A 19,043-nucleotide genomic window follows, 5' to 3' on the forward strand; every position below is an offset into this window, starting at 1 on the left:
AGTTTGACTTAGTCTGCTGAAACTGTTTGGACTCTCCCAAAGAGAAAACTTTAAGAGTTATTACGGAAGTCTGCCACGTGCAGCATTCGTGTTGCCTAAACATGAGCTAACAATGTTTGATCTGTAACACTTAAAAAACTCTCTTTTGTCTTGTAGTAAAATAGGATTTGCAAGTTAGGATAGGGCCTAGAAATTTGTTGAGTTCCTTCTAAACACAGAATAAATATTAAATCTGCCTCTGAGTATAGCCTGAGCCAATCATGCATGCCTCCATTGACTGCAGAATTAAATGTAACACAACATAACAAAACATTGCTGATTAAGCAATACCAACAAATTTTCAGGAAGTGTGTTCACCATGAGTACAATCTGAAGAAGTACTCAGAAAGTTTTTTCCCATGAGAACAGCCAGGCAGCATGGCTAGACCCAGGGAGGTGGTGCTGAGGTCTCCAACTTCCCTGGGATGAAGCCCTGAGCAACTTTACCTGACCACACAGCTGGGCAGCAGCCCAGACCAGAGAACTCCTGAGTCCATGCCAGCCCAAATTGTCTTGCAGTGCTACAGTCCTGTATGATTCTGTGAAGACCTGTCTACCTCTTTATGTCAAAGAAAAATCCATGCCACATTAAATATATCAGATTGTTTTGCTCCCAACAGTATCAAAATGCAATATTCATAAAACCCTGTCTGTAAAGGCTGATGTTGTAGTTTTGCTTCCCTTGCTTCTCTCTGAACAAGCAAGAATCTGGCAGGAGGCATTGTTTTCATAAATATTTGTATGTCACTCCTCCTCTGACTGTCTGAGATTATTAGTTTAAGTTCTGCTCTCTGTAGACATTTATGAAATCATTGTCTGAACACTCAAATTTTCATTAGTATTGTAATAATAAACCTGAAAAGGAGGCTTGAGTGGGAGTGGCCACCACTGGATTTAGTTGGCATTTTTTGCATTGCTGTTGTCCACCGTTAATAAGCAGTGACATATGTTTTATGTTAAGAGAGCCTGGTTTTATGATCATTTGCACTTTATCTGCTAAGTCTGAGTGTCTAGAATTTCAAGTTTATTGTAACATAAATTCCCCACTGGCTATTCTGGAATTCAAATTTACAGAACTTGACCTTTCCAGGAAGTTTCTTACATAAACCTTTATCTATAACAATACAAGTCTTTCTCCTTTGAAGTTGGGATAGAAGGAAAAGAGAAATGTTATTGGTTTGAACCTCCTCCAAAAATATTCTTCTCATAAAAGTATTTTAGATAACTTTAAATAACATTTTATGTATAGTATTTATATTCCCAAGTATCAAACATATCTCTCAAGTAAATCACCCCAAATTATAACACAAGTTTTCATTACAGTGTCTTTTACAACCAAATTACTCAAATGGCCTATATTTCTCACCCCATTCTAAAACATATTAATATTATGTAAAGCATGACTTATGGAATTATATTTTACAACAAATTGTTTTCGAATACCTTTCTACAAGAATTGCTTAGAAAATTTCTGATTATAATATTTAATGGAAAGGTAATTTTGCAAATGTAAAATAATGAACAGAGAAAGAAATATAAATTCTGAAATATTTCATGTGCCATTTAACAAAAAATCTTAGCAGAACTAAAACATGTTGTTTCATTCCAGTGTGAAGCTGGTGTTTCTAGGATATCACAGCTTGAAAACTCCAACTAAATTGATTCAACTGAATTACAATTTTTTATTGCTGTGACAATAAACATCATGTATATCTATAATAGCATACTGCATTTATTCCTGAATAGTTATGGATGTCTCCAACTTTAAACACAACTAGTAAAATGCTCTCCTATTTATCTCAGTATTCCTTCTTTATGTTATGTGATAAAGCTGCCTTACAGAAGTTTTGGAACGATATAGCTATTAGTTAACTATTAATGCTTAAGAGTCAATAGATTAGTAATGATTTTTGTAGGCCTGGATTTAGCTGTCTTGCAGATTTTGTTTGTGAAGTATTCTAACTCCGTGAAAGATACCTAGACTATATATTACTGTGATTTAAATCAAGATCTGAGAATGTCTTATTCATTTCCTTTGTAAAAGCACACAGTGTTGTGTTTCTTAATATTGATATTTTCTGTAAATATATAGGAATAAATGACCAAATTATTTGTATTGATCCTTCCTTTGCGTCCTATTTAGATCACAGTATCTGTTTTGCTATTCTACCCTCAGAGAAGAAACAATCCCTTTCATTTCAGGTACCTCTCTTCCCCTTTATATTGCAGCATTTGTGATCAGCCACAGCTCCCTTGTCACTTAGCAGAAGCCTTAAATGCCAGAGGAGAGTCCAATCCCTTAAGAGGGGAAATGGAGGGAGTCAACAGTTTCAAGGAAACTGACAGCACAAAATCAGCTTGCCCTGTTGCTTTGCTGCCTATAAACATTTTCATGGACATTTTTTCACTAATCTTTTTGCTTTTGTTCTGTTGCTATTACATATTTTGACAGAAAGCAAGCATTTAGGTCACACATGGAAGGGTACACCACTTGATGAAACCTTGGACCCTTTTGAAACACAATCCACCACTTAATGTGACAAAACTGCAACGCTGCAGCATGACAATAAAAACACTCTCAAGCCTGAATCATATACAGTTTATAACATATACATATACAGAAAATACAGTTTATAAACAGTCAGGGTGCCCTTACCTCTTTCTATCTCTCGCTGCTTCTTCACTGACTGAAAGCCTCACTGCTGGTCATCCGGGCCTTTCTATCTCCGAATAAAGAGTAGTAACAAGAAAGACTTTGGAACATAACTTCAGAGACAGAGGACAGTTTGTGAACAGAAAGAAATAGCTGAAACCATCAGTTAAATAATTATCTGTGAATTATTTTCTCATCTGCAACGCAAAACAATCTGTTCCTGCTGATAGTCCTGATGCCACCACATCTGTTAATCCAAGAACTGCTGTTTTGACATCTACATATCAGTGTCATTTATTAGTGATGGATTCTATTATGTTCCTCCTACAGCGCCTTATTTATCATTTATCTCTGTAACCAAGGACATAATTGGAAGAGAAGCTGAACTGATTTGGTAGAATACTGTGGGCTGGGCCTCTAATCAGTGAAAACCTTTTGGTACCGATAGAATGAAATATTAAGCAGGTATTTGGTAGGCATCAGTAAAGCCTAGAAGCAATATCATTTCTATTCTAAGTTATGTGTCTCATTTTCAAAGTTATAACTTTTTGATATCATTTCATGCATGTCATTTGGGTTAAAATATATCCAGTAAAGATTCTAAAATTTTTATAACAAGATTGCCACAGAATTAGTCAAAAAGAGACTTCCCATAAAAAACCTTGACTCTAAGTCTTTGCTCAACAACTTCCTTCCAAGAGTTCAATTCTCTGAGGGCAAAAGTTATCAGCATAAAATATATTGATATATGAAAGATTTCTGAAGTGTCGAAGGTACCCAGAAGTTCATAATCTCATGTTTTAGTTCTCTCTAGTTTCAGGATTTTCAGCTGAGCTACACCTTTTATGAGGAATCTCAGTTTCACCTACAGTGAGATTCATTTACCTCATAGAAATAAAGAGGGAATTAGAAGGAAAAGTTTGAGCCAAAATGTTTGCCAGAGGTATGGTAACATTTGTACACAGTACCTATAGTTCAGTAATCCTTCGGGCCACAAAGTTTAATGGAACTTTACAGGTTTGAGAAAATCAAATATGGCTTCTATTAAGTTGAAGGGTTTTCTATAACCAATATTATATAACCAACATAACATAACCATTATAAACTTGACTAATAAGCAATTGCAAATTTCTTTGCAGTGATATTACCATAGTCAAGGAAAGTGTCATGAAAGAAATATCTTTAGTCAGTCAGAATCTTATGCTGTGTATTTCTCCAATAGCCCAGCAATACTTACAGAGAGACTAGGTAAATTTGGTACAATAAAATATAAAAGGTATGCTTTAGAGGAAGTGTTTATAGTTTTCTTCAGAGTCATGCCTGTGTTAATTATGTCATCCTGCTTCTGCCATATTATCTTACGAACAGTGAACAAATGCTTTCTTTTTCTTTTTAGCAAGGCTACTACTTTCAATCCTGACTTCTTATTAAGGAAGCCTGAAATTCCATATGTTTCAGCATGACTCATTAGAAATTTTTCTAATAAAACTCAGAAATCTTAGTCTGATGCCCACTGAAGCAGGTAGCTGAGTTGATAAAGGAATTCCCATTAACAATTGATCCCCTGAGCCAATACATCCATTCACTACCTAATAGCGTTTCAATTTTTGAAGTTATGTGAACTAAATGGTGTTTTATTTTGGCTTTTCAATTCTGAGTTTTCAAAACATCAATTTTATTTCAAAATAAGTGAGAACAAAACTCTACTGTCTGTGATCTTCATGAAGCAACATCAAAGGTAAAAAAAAGGCTTCCGAAGTTCTAATTAGGATTATATTTAGGTAATTTTTCTCAGGAAAAAAGCTTAATGTCTTCTTTATAAAAGAAGTACTGCTACAAAAGCTAAAGAAAAAAAAGACTTTTATCATTCACGGGTTTTTGCCTGTTTTTTTAAACCAATTAATTTCCTATTCCTTAGATATCTCAAGTATTTACAGTGCAGAAATAACAGCACGGACCTTTTGACTATGTGATGGAACACTGACCAGCAAAAAGCACTAAATGATCCTATCCTGCTGCTTGGCACCAGTGAGATCACTCCTGGTGTGCTGTCCCACGATGTGGGCTCCTGGTGCAGGAGAAACCCTGGTGTTGAGCCAATTGTTGCTCAACATCAATGACATTGAGCCTGTTGAGCCAACAAGGAGAGGAGAACTCCTGGACCTGGTACTGACAAACACAGAGGACCTGGTGGAGGACATTAGGGTTGGGGGCACCCTAGGTTGTAGTGATCATGAAATGATAGAGTTCAGGATCATGGGTACTACACACAAAACAAGAAGTAAAATTACAACCTTGGATTTCAGGAGGCCTTACTTTGACCTCTTCAAGAAACTGCTTGGAGAGATCCCGTGGGCTAGGGCTCGGGAAGGCAAAGGGGCTCAAGAGAGCTGGTTGGTATTCAAAGACCACTTCCTCCAAGCTCAGGATCGGTGCATCCCTAAGAGCAAGAAATCAGCCAAGGGATGCAGGAGACCTGCATGGTTGAGCAGGGAGCTTCTGAAAAAGCTCAAGTGGAAGAAGGAAGTCTACAGTAAGTGGAAGAAGGGACTGACCCCTTGAGAGGATTACAAGAATGCTGCTAGAGCGTGCAGGGATGAAACAAGGAAAGCCAAGGCTGCCTTGGAATTAAACATGGCTAGGGATGTCAAGCTCAACAGGAGGGGCTTCTACAAGTATATTGGAGGCAAAAGGAAGACCAGAAAAGTTGTAGGCCCACTGTTGAATGAGACAGGAGCCATGGTGACAGAGGATGCGGAGAAGGCAGAGTTACTGAATGCCTTCCTTGCTTTGATCTTTACTACTTGGCCCAGCCGTCAGGAGTCCCAGGCTTTGGGGAAAGTAACAGGGGAAGAAGAAGACTTCCCCTGGGTTGAGGAGGATCGAGTGAGGGATCAATTGGATCAATTAGATATTCACAAGTCCATGAGCTCCGATGGGATGCACCCGAGAGTGCTGAGGGAGCTGACAGAAGACATTGCTGGGATGCTCTCCATCATCTTTGAAAGGTCCTGGAGAACAGGCGAGGTGCCTGAGAACTGGAGGAAAGCCAACGTCACTCCAGTCTTCAAAAAAGGCAAGAAGGAGGAGCCAGGGAACTACAGGCCAGTCAGATTCGCCTCCATCCCTGGAAAGATGATGGAACAGCCCATTCTGGGTGTCATCTCAAGGCATGTGGAGGAAAAGAAAGCTATCAGAAGTACTCAACATGGATTCACCAAGGGGAAATCATGTCTAACTAATCTGATAGCCTTCTATGATGGTATGACTGAATGGATAGATGAGGGGAGGGCGGTAGATGTGGTCTACCTTGACTTAAGCAAGGCGTTCCATGCAGTTTCCCACAGCATCCTCATAGGGAAGCTTAGGAAGAGTGGGTTAGATGAATGGACAGTAAGGTGGATAGATAAATGGTTGAAAGACAGAGCTCAGAGGGTCGTGGTTAGGGGCACAGAGTCTAGTTGGTGGTCAGTGATGACTGGTGTTCCCCAGGGGTCAGTACTGTGTCCAGTCCTCTTCAATATATTCATCAGTGACCTGGATGAGGGGGACAGAGTGCACCATCAGCAAGTTTGCTGATGACACAAAGCTGGAGGGGGTGGCTGACACACCGGAAGGCTGTCCTGCCATACAGAGAGACCTGGACAGGTTGGAGATCTGGGCAAAGAGGAACCTTATGAAATTCAACAAGGACAAGTGTAGGGTGCTGCACCTGGGGAGGAATAACCCCATGCACCAGGACAGGCTCGGGGCTGACGTGATGGAGAGCAGCTCTGTGGAAAGAGACCTGGGAGTCCTGGTGGACAACAGGATGACCATGAGACAGCAATGTGCCCTTGTGGCCAAGAAGACCAATGGCATCCTGGGATGCGTCAAGAAGAGTGTGTCCAGCAGGTCGAGGGAGGTCATCCTCCCCCTCTACTCTGCCCTGGTGAGGCCGCATCTGGAGTACTGTGTCCAGTTCTGGGCTCCCCGGTTCAAGAGGGACAGGGAACTGCTGGAGAGGGTACAGCAAAGGTCTACCAAGATAATTAGGGGACTGGAACACCTCTCTTATGAGGAAAGGCTGAGGGATTTGGGTCTCTTCAGTCTGGAAAAAAGACAGCTGAGGGAGGACCTTATCAACACTTAGAAATACTTAAAGAGTGGGTGTCAGGAGGATGGGGCCAGGCTCTTTTCAGTGGTGCCCGGGGACAGGACAAGAGGTAATGGGCACAAACTTGAGCATCAGAAGTTCCACCTAAACATGAAGAGGAACTTCTTTCCTTTGAGGGTGGCAGAGCACTGGAACAGGCTGCCCAGAGAGGTGGTGGAGTCTCCAACTCTGGAGACATTCCAAACCCGCCTGGACACATTCCTGTGCAACCTGCTCTAGATGACCCTGCTCTGGCAGGGGGGTTGGACTAGATGATCTCCAGAGATCCCTTCCAACCCTGTGGTTCTATGATCTATGATTCTATGTACAGCAGCGAGTTCAGTGGAGGGTACCTATGATGGTCATTGTTGAAGCACAGGATGCACAAGGGGAAGCAGAAGGCGCTGGGCTAGCTCAGGCTGGGGAAGAGTATGGGAAGGGCAGATCTCACTGCTGTCTGTAACTACATGTAAGGAAGGCTGGGAGCATGTGGAGTGGCTGCACCTACTCAGAAGTGCATGGTGGAAGGGTGAAAAACTATGTCCACAAGATCGGGCATGGGAAGTTCTGCCTCAAAAATCTTTATCACAATGACAGTGACCAAACAGGAGCCCAGAAAGACTGCGAGACAACCATCCTTAGGGGTGATCAAAATTCAGCTCGCAATGACACTGAGAAACCTGCTCTATCTAACCTTGCTTTGAGCAGGAGATTGCGCCTGATGAAGCCCAGAGGTCCTTTCCAAACTACCTAATGCTATAATTCAATAATTAGTGGTCAAGTCATACGTGCACTTTGCATTTATCCATGCAAGTGGAATACATTCCCTTTTTTCTAAAAGTTTTGGGGTTTTTTTCTATGTAGATGAGAAACAAGCATAACTCAGTGGTTTTGATTGTACACAGACTAAAATATTATACCAAAACCAAAAGCATTCTTGTCTTAAAATATTATACCAAAACCAAAAGCATTCTTCTCTTACCTACCTAAGCAACTACCAGCTTGACTATTTATACCGAAAACTACCAGCTGCATTTAAAGTATTAATTTCCTTATTAGTGTGCAATAACGTTTCTTTCTCTAGCATAGCACAGTCCCTAGTGTAAATGTTCACAGAGGTGCTAAGAACTTATTTGGAAGGTTAAGACTATGTCTTAGTAATTCAATACTTTTCTAAACTATGTCAGATATTCAGATATTAGGGGATAAACTTATCATCTTGCTGAGGCTATAGGCCACAGTAATTAGAGCAGGTTAACACCTTCATCACTTCTCCTTTTTACACCGAGAATTGCTTTTTCAGAAGTCAATGTTGTCTTCTCTCTCCTTATTAAAGGTTAAGAGTTTACCAAATTATATGCCAAAACAGTATTCAAGATGTTTCCCTACTGGAATGGTATTAAGTGGCTGAAACTACACTTGTTAGAAGCAAAAAGAATTTCATAGAATACTAAACACACTTTGAAGTTGCCTAACTGAAAGAGATTTCTTCTTTTAACTATTTTGCCTAAAACATATTCTCATTTTGAGCTAATTTTCTGTAGTAAATATCTTTACCTTCATATTTCGAGTCTCTGACTTTTCCCTGTGATGAATTGAAAGCTTAACGTCTTACAAAGATGTGCCTTTGATTTTTTAAAGGACTTTCTTAGTTGTTTCCCCAGGCACAGTTTTATCTCTGATGAAGTCAAGGAGAAAAAAGGTTCTCCAAAATGACTGTATACAGCTCCTTTGAAAGTAGGTGTGTGTCAAATCCCAAACCCAGAAACAGAATTTCTTATGGTAAAGTTCAAAACATTGCCTTTCAGATCTTTTATTCTTCTTGATGAAAACAAGAAGCCAAGAGGCAAATCCTAAACCCCCCAAAACCTGTGACTCCTGACTTTAAGATGCATGGCTTTAACTTAACCATTACCTTTTTTCTCTCTTATCAATCTAAAGCTAGATCAAATGTCAGTCCAAGAAAAAGCGCTAAAGTTCACTTATCCATATGAATGTAAACCTAGAGGTCCACTCAGGTTAGCTGTGAGAGTGCACAGTTCTTCTGGGAGTTGAACTGCTATATGTGTGGCTCCAATATTTACTATGCTGATGCAGATACATACATCTACGGCTGAATAGTATTTGTATACGGTGGGTTGTAATTCAGATGATGTCCATAATTGTTTGTATTTAACTGAATAAATATTTCTGAGGTTTGCCTCAAAGAGCTAACTGCATTTATGCAAGACAGCATTTTCCATCCTGTAAAATTTCTGCAGTACAAGATAGGGTTATAAAAAACTTCTTCTTTGAAGACTCTGTTTCAGAGATTGCCAAAAAAGGTCTCTGAATGCAAGTTGGCCTTATATATATCAAGCCCTAAACATTTAATCTCATTACTATTTAGAACTGTCATTTGTCAGTAAATTTCATCCTGCATCTGAATATTGGCTTAATTGAAATAAATTATTTAACTTTTTTCAAAAGCATTTCCTTTAAAAATAAACCAAATCTATGTTAGACCCGATGTTAATTTCATTACCTCATGTCATTTACCGTATCTTAAAAACTAGTGGAGCAGTATGTCCTATTTGGAAGATCTTTCCACTAGAAAGAGCTGCTTCGTAAGAAACTGATCGCTTTGAGGTAATGAAAAAAAAATACACACTGTCATGGACAGTCAAGATGTTCTTGGTATTTATATGAATTTAGTTCAATAGGGCATTTTTGTCAAGTCTTTTTGCAGCCAAGCTGGAATTAGTCATGAGGAGCAGATGGGAACATATCCGTGTAGTTGCCATCTTTGTGCAGATAATCTATATTGTGCTGATTGCATTGAGATTTTAAGAAGAAAATGAAGAAAATCTGCATAATCAAGTTATTCTTCCCAAATAATGTCTAGATTTACTGAAAATTTTTGTTACTTGTTGACACAAGTCCTTGCTCTTCGCTTCAGTGAACACGCATTCAGTTTCATTCTCATTTACTTGTTAAAATAGGAGTTATCTGGGAGGAATTTTCTTGTGGCAAGAAACAAAACCAAGGCCAGGCCTTGGGTGGAAAGAAAGTTTTCCTGGGCTTGCAGAGGAGACTGTAGAATAGGTTCAACTAGAAAATTTCTCAGAAACAATAGCCTAAAAAACACATTTGAAAGTTGCCCTTTAGTAAGGCTGCAGAGGCTTTTCATACTTGTATCTGCTACAGATAATGTCTGGTTTATGTTTTTTAACCCTATTTCTGTGTTATAAACCTGAAACAGTAGTGTCTGGCTTATCTGGGACCTTCTGGAGGATGGGAAAGACCGTTCTTTCCCGTGAGAAAAACTGAGCCTTTGCATGGAAATAAAGTTTTAAAGGACCTGGGAGAAAAAGAGATTGACAAAATCACACCATAGAGCAAGAGAACTGCACTCCAAGGTAAGCAGAGAAACTGTTTAGATGAGCAGAGCAACAAACCTCAGAAGCAACAGACTTCATGGGGAGAAGAGGACAACAGCCAGAGGCTAAATAAGCCAGTTACAGAACTAAAACCAAATCTGGCAGAAGTGCAGGGAAACAATGGACGATGCATAGTCCATTAAAACACTTTTTTTTTTTTTTAAATGTTGCTGTACAGGACTTTTATCTTCAAGGACATTACTATGAGAAGAAAACCTAGACAGCTCCACCTCAGAAGTCTGGTTTATGCCATGTACAATCAAAGTGTTTCCTGTTTCCTCGTAAGAGTTTCCCTGTTCATTCAAGTTTATTTTTTTTCACTTTTATTAAAACAAAAAGTGAGAGATTAGAAACATTGGTGAAAGACAGGTTGCTAACACTCTATAAAAGCATGGGGCAGCTCTGCTTCAAGGCACGCATCAAAGCTTGCTTACGTATTAGATATACATATACATTGACTTAAAAATTAAGAACACCTGAGGACAGAAAAACTGTAGATAAAAAGATACACTGAATGATGCTCTGCAATGGTTGCACCCTTAAGAACATCGTAGTTGGGAAGTCATCCAGTTCTTACAGTGCAGACATAGCTATAGTGAATTATTTCCGTATTCGTAGCTGTGTGCCATCTTTTCTTCCACTCCGTTCCTCCCATTCTTGAGTCCTGCAAGACAATCACTTCCCTCAAGGAGGACATTTTTTTCCAGACAAGTGAGGCATCTTTGTGTTTCTTCTTCACCAGGATGAACTCAGCAAAGCTCCCTGGCCAAAAGTATAATTCAGAAACATCTAAATCTATTGTAAAAATTAACAGAATACATTTATTATAGTTACAGAAGTGCCCAATGCAACTAAGATGATCTAGGAGATCCTTAGGAGACTGAAGTCTGATTTCATGCCAAATTCACTAGATAGAAGAACAGTTTGTTATTTCTGCTTAAAGGGAACTTCAAAGGGAGCTTAGGTCATTTCCAGATGAAAACAGAGCTCTACTGACTAAATACTCTTTGACTGAAGAAGGGGTTAGAGGAACATGTTCTACTGCCTGCTGAAGAATGTTATGCTTCCTTCCTTTATGACTGAAAGGTAGATGGTGTTTGTGGGTATGTTATGTGCAAGTAGGTGAATTTGTACTGCTTAACAATTTTATTGTAGTACAAGTAGAGGAAAAACAGTACAAGTACAGTCCTCCAGTACAAGTAGAAACCACAGTTATCATATACATGCTGTAAATAAATACTTAATTATTTCTGCAAACCTTGCCTTATGTGCCATAAATAAACAATTCCAAATATGACCTGTATTCCCCATATAAAAAAAATATTTAAACAAAAAACCATAAACTTAAACAGAAAAATAAAAAATTGCTGAAAGTTGATAAGAGCATCCTTGTGCTGGACTCTCAGGGAGTGTAGTTAGGCATAGCACTGTCCCACAATACACTGCAGTACTTCACAGCTATTCCACGCTTCTCTTTCCAGTGATCTTTGGATTAACTTTAAAACACATATCTTACATTTTTCCTAAAATGTAACTAGCATTACTGCTAATATGCTAATATGCAAAATGCTGCCTGATCCAAGTTTTTAACTATTTCCTTTCAAACAATAAGGCTTCAAGGAAAATATTTAGCTGCTTCAAAGATAAAAGCACATTAAACATGCAATGATTTTGGGGTCATAGTTAAGCTCTTTATGCTGTGATGAAGCATTCATTTTTTTTCCAGATTTGACAAGAATAATAAGTCACATTGTACCATCTGGCTTTTAAGGGTATCTCCCCACTAATCTCATGTTCTGCTTTCAAAACAGATGGCACAATATGGCCCACTGTGCATTTCTTACATGATGGTGTAATATTAGGGTTGCTTTAACTTTCTTTTTTTTTTTTTTCCATCTTGAAGTGCTTGTACTATTGTAGTATTGTCAGTGATGTGCTAGGTAATTATTTTGTCACACAGGACCCGGTTGTTTCTGATTTGTCTTGGGGTCATTTTTAAATTGTCTTTTGCAGAAGTTAGTAACTCACCAACTTGAAGTTTCAGCTTCTTTCAGAAAAGCTCAGCTGTATTTTCTTGCTTTTTTATTTATATACATGTAGTATTGCCATCTTGACCCAAGCTGCCAAGCAGGCCTGAGGCTAGGCCATTTAAAATATACAGAAAATAAGTTTGTTGAGTCAAGGGGTCTCTGTATTAATCCACTTTACTTATTTATTCATGCTTAGTATTGGATTATTTTCAAAGCTAAATATTCTTTGATTATCAAAAAGATGAAGCACTAATTTTGGATATACATACTTTTCCCACTTTTGCATGGTTTTAGCAAGAAAATAAAGAATTTAAGTCCTGTTCTCTTTAGCATTTATGTGTAAAAAATATAAGTTCCTTGTAAAAATCATGAACTGAAGGGGGCTGACGAAACGGGCTAGTCATTCGTGTTTTAGCACTAATTAATACAGAGCAGAGGCAATATATGCACAGAGTGACAGCAGGTCCCCTCTAAAACAGTCATTGATCTGTATTTTCTCGTAAGCTACTCTCTGTGTCAATATACTCATCACCTAAATACTGTCTTTTCTCTGTTACATACAACTGGCCATTATTACAGTATATTGGTAGCAGATGTGTGCATGTAAGAACTGGCAGACCAAAATGGTTTTTCTTCTCTGAATGAGGAGTAAAATATTCACACCCTTGGCCTTAGTCAACCACGTACATTGCTCTCTTCATCTTCTCCCCTCAGGGTCTCGTGCAGTGGCTGGGGATTCTGGCTCAGCTGCTTTGGGAAATGCAGTATGAGGTCTCACCCAAATTCACTGCAGAAAGGGTTCAAACCAAGGTTCTCCAAATGCCGAGTAAAAGTTCACAAAAAGCCAGATTTCCAGGCAAAGCAGTTTTCTACCAGCTTCACTTTCAACTCTAGGTAGGAGAAATAATTTTCTTGCGCAAAATGTTCACAGTGGTAGCAACAAAGTAACTTTTTTATGGAAAGTAATGTGGGTTTTTACAGCAGACTGAGCAATTTTCCAGCCAAGAACCAATAGGCTTAATAATACTATATTCTAAATGGTATTTGTAGCATCTGTGATTATTTTTATAAAGGTTCCAAAGTAATTTAGAACATAAAGTTTAAAGATTCTTGCATCTGTGAGGAAGAAAAGATTGAAAAAAGGAGCTATTATCTCCTGTATTTCAGTAGCAGCTGAAGTACTAAGATTCTAATTGTTAGCTCACAGTCATTTTTTTTACAGAGGGCTTTCAAAAGTATCTTTTATCTTCCTACAGTTTCATTAAGTTAATTCCACAAGTCGGCATGAGATTAGTTCAGTCTTCAGCTGGAAGTGGGATGTTTCTGAGGAGGGTCAAAAGTCACCAGATGTAGCGTTAGAAAGAGAACGATAAAGACTATTCTAAAATAGCATTTGGTCAGAAATCTTGTCATCAATTTTGAATGACATTTCTACCAGGAACACTGCAAATCACATCGATTCCCTTGCTGAGAGTCCTATTGACTTAGTTTGTTGCAGTCTGCTCCGGCTGGTGTGCACTGAAGCATATTTGAAAGGCCCTTCATCTCAGCTACAATATATTATTTAAAAATGTCAAGCCTGTTTTGCTGTTGCTGGAAAATAAATGATTCTGTCTGAGCTCCTAACATGTACACAGAATCTTCCCTCACTAATTTTCTTAAATTATGTATTTCATTGCTGTCTGCTGCAGAAATAGGGTGACTGTATCATCTTCTACTAGCGCAGTATTTCCGTATTCACCTTCCCTCATTTGACTGTAGCTTTGAAATGCATTCATCCTTTGGTCTTCCTTTGAGAGGGATATATTTGGTTTATCATATGTATTTAGCACAGATATTGGACACACTGGTAGGTGCCTGCATCACTAATCTGACTATTTTCAACCCTGGGACTCCCTGGGCTTTTTCTATGCAATTCAGGATCCCCAATATATTTTCTTTCCAAGTAGTTGAACTCCTGTAAGCTTCAACCTTTGGCAATGAGTTTTGCATGTTCACTACCCCAGAAAGAAAAATCTTATTCCGTTCTTTTTCTTGAACTTGGTTCCTAATACCTTTACTTCATGACTCTTCTTCTTGCACTGAAAGAGACACTGAGTAGCTGATGTCTCCCCAGGCATCCTGTGCTTCTGTAGATATATGTCATGTCTCCACACCCATCCACAAGTTATCTGTTTTTTCTATCTGAAGAGTCACAGCTTATTTATTCATTACTGATATGTAAGCAGTTCACTACTTTTTCATCATACACTGTTAGTGGTTGTTTTGTCCTTGAACTCCTACAGGCCTCTGGGCTGAACACCACCTGGTTCTGACAAAAAATTTTTGGCTATTCATTTTGCCATTTATTCCTTAAAATCTACTGTCATTTCATTCACAGATATATTCTTTGATGAGTCCCAATGAAAAATGGTTCTTGAATGGGAGATATTTCCCACAGAGAACTTCAATGCAAAAATACATTAAGTTTCACTGCAATGGTCTTATCTCCTCTGAATGTTTCTTTTGTACGCTGATAATCAATTGGCTCTACAGGCTCTCTGACAGACTTCCCACTGCTGATGTGTTTGGAGAAGGATTTGGCTTTAGTTTTAATTTGCTAGTTGTTCTTCAATTCTGTTGGTGTTGTTTTGTTTTGTTTTGTTTTTAATCTGCCAGAGTTTATGGTCCTTTCTATTTTTTCATTTTTGTAAACACCTTCAGCTTTTTGAAGGATGTCTTATTGCTTCAAAATGGTACCCTTTTCCTTGCTGGGAAGCCATGCTTTCTTTCTTTTGTCTTTTCTCAAACCTTTTTTTAAAATAAGCAGTATGTCTCAGACCTAGACCTGCTATGAGGTGCTACTGTAAGTTGTGTTCAAGTATCCCCCATGCTTTCTTAAATAGTTTGAGGTACTAACTTCTTTTTAACAAGCTTCCTTCTTTTTCTGTGTATTTTTCTTCTTTTTCCCTTTTTTTTTTTATTTAGATCAGAATTGTGGGGGTTTTTAGTCTATAGCTCAGTTAGTATTTTCATCCAGATCAGCAGGTCAGTACTAAAGGTAAGTACTCAGCTCCCCACTTAAGGTCTTTATGCTCCAGGGATTTTCTGCTATTCACCGAGGTGATCAGTTTCTTCAGACTTGATCTGGAGATGCCATGGACACAGAAAATTACTCAAAACCAGCATGGTTTATTTCAAAGTTTCTTATATTTTTTTAATCTCAGTATTAAAATAGCACAATGGTTACCTTCCTTTCATCAGTTTTATAGTGTGCATAGTGTGTTTTGTTCAGGACCAAATAATTACGTCTCCTGTATTGTTTTTAAGATGTGTAGCACGTATGTAGAAGAATATGTGCCACTGCTTTGTTTTCCTTGTTAAACATAATTAAATAGAACTTTGTTTTACATTTCTTATCAGTTTCTATTGCCTAATCTATCCCTTATCTGAGGACAAAAAACCTAGTACTGTTACCTATAATGGAAGCACCTTCCCAAACATGAGTAGAATTCTTCAAAGTTGGCAGTGCTGTACTGCTGCCTTTGTAATTGAACCATGATCAAATTCATTGCTTCTAAAACACAAAAAAAAAGGAGAGAAAGCTCATTCTTTACACTGTTTCAGCCAAAAGGCTTGTGATGTGGTTTGCAATGCAGAAAGGAGGCAGTGCAAGGATGGAGCTATGCTGGAAAACACAAGGTTAAAGCATAACTTCAGAATAGCAGAATCTCTAAACTATCTGAAATGCTTTAGAAAAGAAGATATGAAAAACTGAAGAATTAATCAGACCACTAGAGAGCTAGAAGCTCAGATCCAGGCACAAGGGGTTGGAGAAAACACCAGCAATGCAATAGGCAGAGGCAGACCCTATGTGAAGTGAGGGAGAGGTTGGGATGGCACCCAAAACTTTATTGCAGCTGATTCTGTCAGTCTCCCCTTCAGACTGATAGGTTCCCTCTACATCAAGACTTTGAAGTTCTTTCATGTCTCCAGATCTGGCAGAGATCTTCAGTGTTGCCTAATAAAAGGAGAACACAGTATGCAAGTTATACATTATAAAAATGACATTTCTAAACTTCTCTTGCCCTGTTTGTTTGACATAACTTCAAACTGAAAAATCTAGCTTGCAGGTCTGTGAAGATATATCTCTCCCTTATAGTTCATGTGGAGAGTTCACTTACCACCTATACACCTTCAGAAGTTCAACGTGCCATGCATTTTGCATTTCCTAACATATTGTCTTGAGTCTTTCCTACTTATTCATTCCTTGTAGTCCTATGTTTTAAAATTCAAAACATGCAGGAATTTTTCCAATGTATGAAATTTCTCATTATCTTGTAAATAAAGACATATGGTAGCAGAAACGACTTTTACCTGTCACTGTTTTTAAATTGTCAAATATGATAGAGTTGAGGCAGCACACGTTGTACATTCGTGCAAGATTGTTATGATTTCTGAAGCCTTAAATAAATTATTTTTACAACAAAAGTCCTTGAAGAAATACTCCTTTGGACTTAAGTAAACACATCCAATAAGTGATTTTTTTAACATTTTAATTTTTTTTAAAAAATAAATAACAGCTGTCACTTTTTATTTTATTTTCCTGCCTATCTGCTCCCTTGAAGCAGTCTGTGAAGGCATGAGAAATAATTGGGTAAACCTGATACTACGTTATCAAACTTATTCTGATGATCATGTGTTCTACAACTAATTAAAATGTTACGAATTCTCAGAAAGATGTGAAGTTTCAGTTTTTACATTGCAGTTTAAACACAGCATGACTTAAATTGCAGTAGACTTCCTGAGTCACACTCAGGTATGGATTTTCCACCAGGCTCAGAAGGCCACAGTCACTAATCTCCCTCTCCTCACCACTCTTCCCCTTGTTGAGTTTTCCTCCTGTTGCCTTGTGTGGGGTGTAGGATTGGTGCCAAAGGAACTCACTGTCAGACAATTGCTGATAGAAGGATATTTTGGCAGCCTTATTTATTAAAATATTGCTAATAAACTTTGATATGATGGTCACAAGGATGGTAATGGTAAAATGCTGTTCAGACAAATAATTTGAGATTCATAAATACATTTTAAGAATGGAAGGGACCCAGCTGTAATCACTAAATTTTATTTCCTTTATGACATAAAACCGTAATTCCCATATCAACCCCATAATTTTTTGTTAAATTGAAAGTTCCTTTGTCTCAGGATAAAGTAGTGGGTGGCTACACAAGCAAATAGATTTAAAAAGTAGAATGATGCTAAAGAAAGGGGAAGTGACATTGTAAACAGCTGACAACATTAAGTAATGTTGATGGTATTGACTTTGTGAGAAAAAGCATTCAGAGTTGCCATTAAATGAAGAGCAATCTCTCAAGCTTTACTAATCTTGTCTTACAAATTCCATTCAAATCACTTATGCAGTGGCAATTACTTACTGTATGTAAGGGGGAAAAAAAAAGAAAGAAAATGAGAAGAAAATTGGTTTAGACCTATTTAACACAACAAAGTTCATTTTAAGCTCAGATATTTTAAACTGAGCAGAAGCTTGCTCTCAAGGCTCCCATTATGCAGAGGCCTGTTGATGGAGGAAGACAACCATCAGTTACTGAAGGGGTCAGAATAGGACCCAATCCCAATATTGTTATTATTTCCCAAATGTGGCTAAATCAAATAAAAATAAAAAAACACCAAACTATAGCACACATCAGAGTTGTCTCACAGTATAGCAAAAAAGTATGATCAGTTTATTCAAATAGGTAGATGCTAGCCATTAGGTTATAAGTATATTATGAAGACGCATATTATAGCACTACATATGCATTGTATAGCACTAAGTATCTGCAGTTGCTTATATACCTACATGTCTCTGGGAGACCACAGGTAGGAAAGATATACATAAACTAATCTAAATTAATTTAAACATCTTAATTAAAATTTACTTCAGGACTTCAGCTCACAAAACATTTTGAAAAGTATGGGGAAAACATGACATGATCCTACACTTACCATAGCAGCAACATGATCAGGAAATCCTTCTGTCCTTATTTCTACCAATACTTGTGCATGAAGGAACACAGTGATGTCCCGAACAACCTGTCTGTAAGACAGAAAGGAGTGAGAGCTCCCGCATGATGGTCTAGATCCAGTGATGGAGGTAAGGGAGGAGGAGATGGAGACAAAATTTGGTATGAGCTGCTGGAAGGGCTGGTTTCAAAGTGGCAATGCTGTTTTGTCTCTGCACATGCTAGTGCTCACCTGAATGCAGAAAATGGGCAGAGATGTTTAGATGCAGACACGCCCTTGCATTTTGGGAAGAAGGCTGTCCAGATCATTTTCTTGAAGTACATCGTCAATACATGAAGAAATCATGATCTGCCTGGACAACAAATCTCCCTACTGAGGTGCCCTTCTATTATGCTTCAGATGGATGGTCTGTCTATAACGGTGGATTATCTTCAGTGCTGTGGTTGTCTGCAGAGAAACATAAGTAGCATTTACTGACATGAAGTAAAGTACTAATTTAGTTTAGGGTTAACCAAAGAAGGTTAATTAGCAAAATAGCTTAATTCACATACTGTATAGTATTTTTCATTTGTTACACTCAATAAGAAACATATAAATAGGTGATACTGATTTTCCTTGCCTTTAACACACATCTTAAATTAGCTCAAATTAGAATGCAAATGTTGGAATGTGAATCCAATATAAGAAAGAGACAGGAAATATTGAAACAGAGTAGAAGGATTAAAGTATCAGAGACAGGTTCTACAGAAGATGGTTAACTCTAA

Source organism: Larus michahellis, chromosome Z (genome assembly GCF_964199755.1).
Source record: "Larus michahellis chromosome Z, bLarMic1.1, whole genome shotgun sequence".
NCBI classification, from domain to species: domain Eukaryota; kingdom Metazoa; phylum Chordata; class Aves; order Charadriiformes; family Laridae; genus Larus; species Larus michahellis.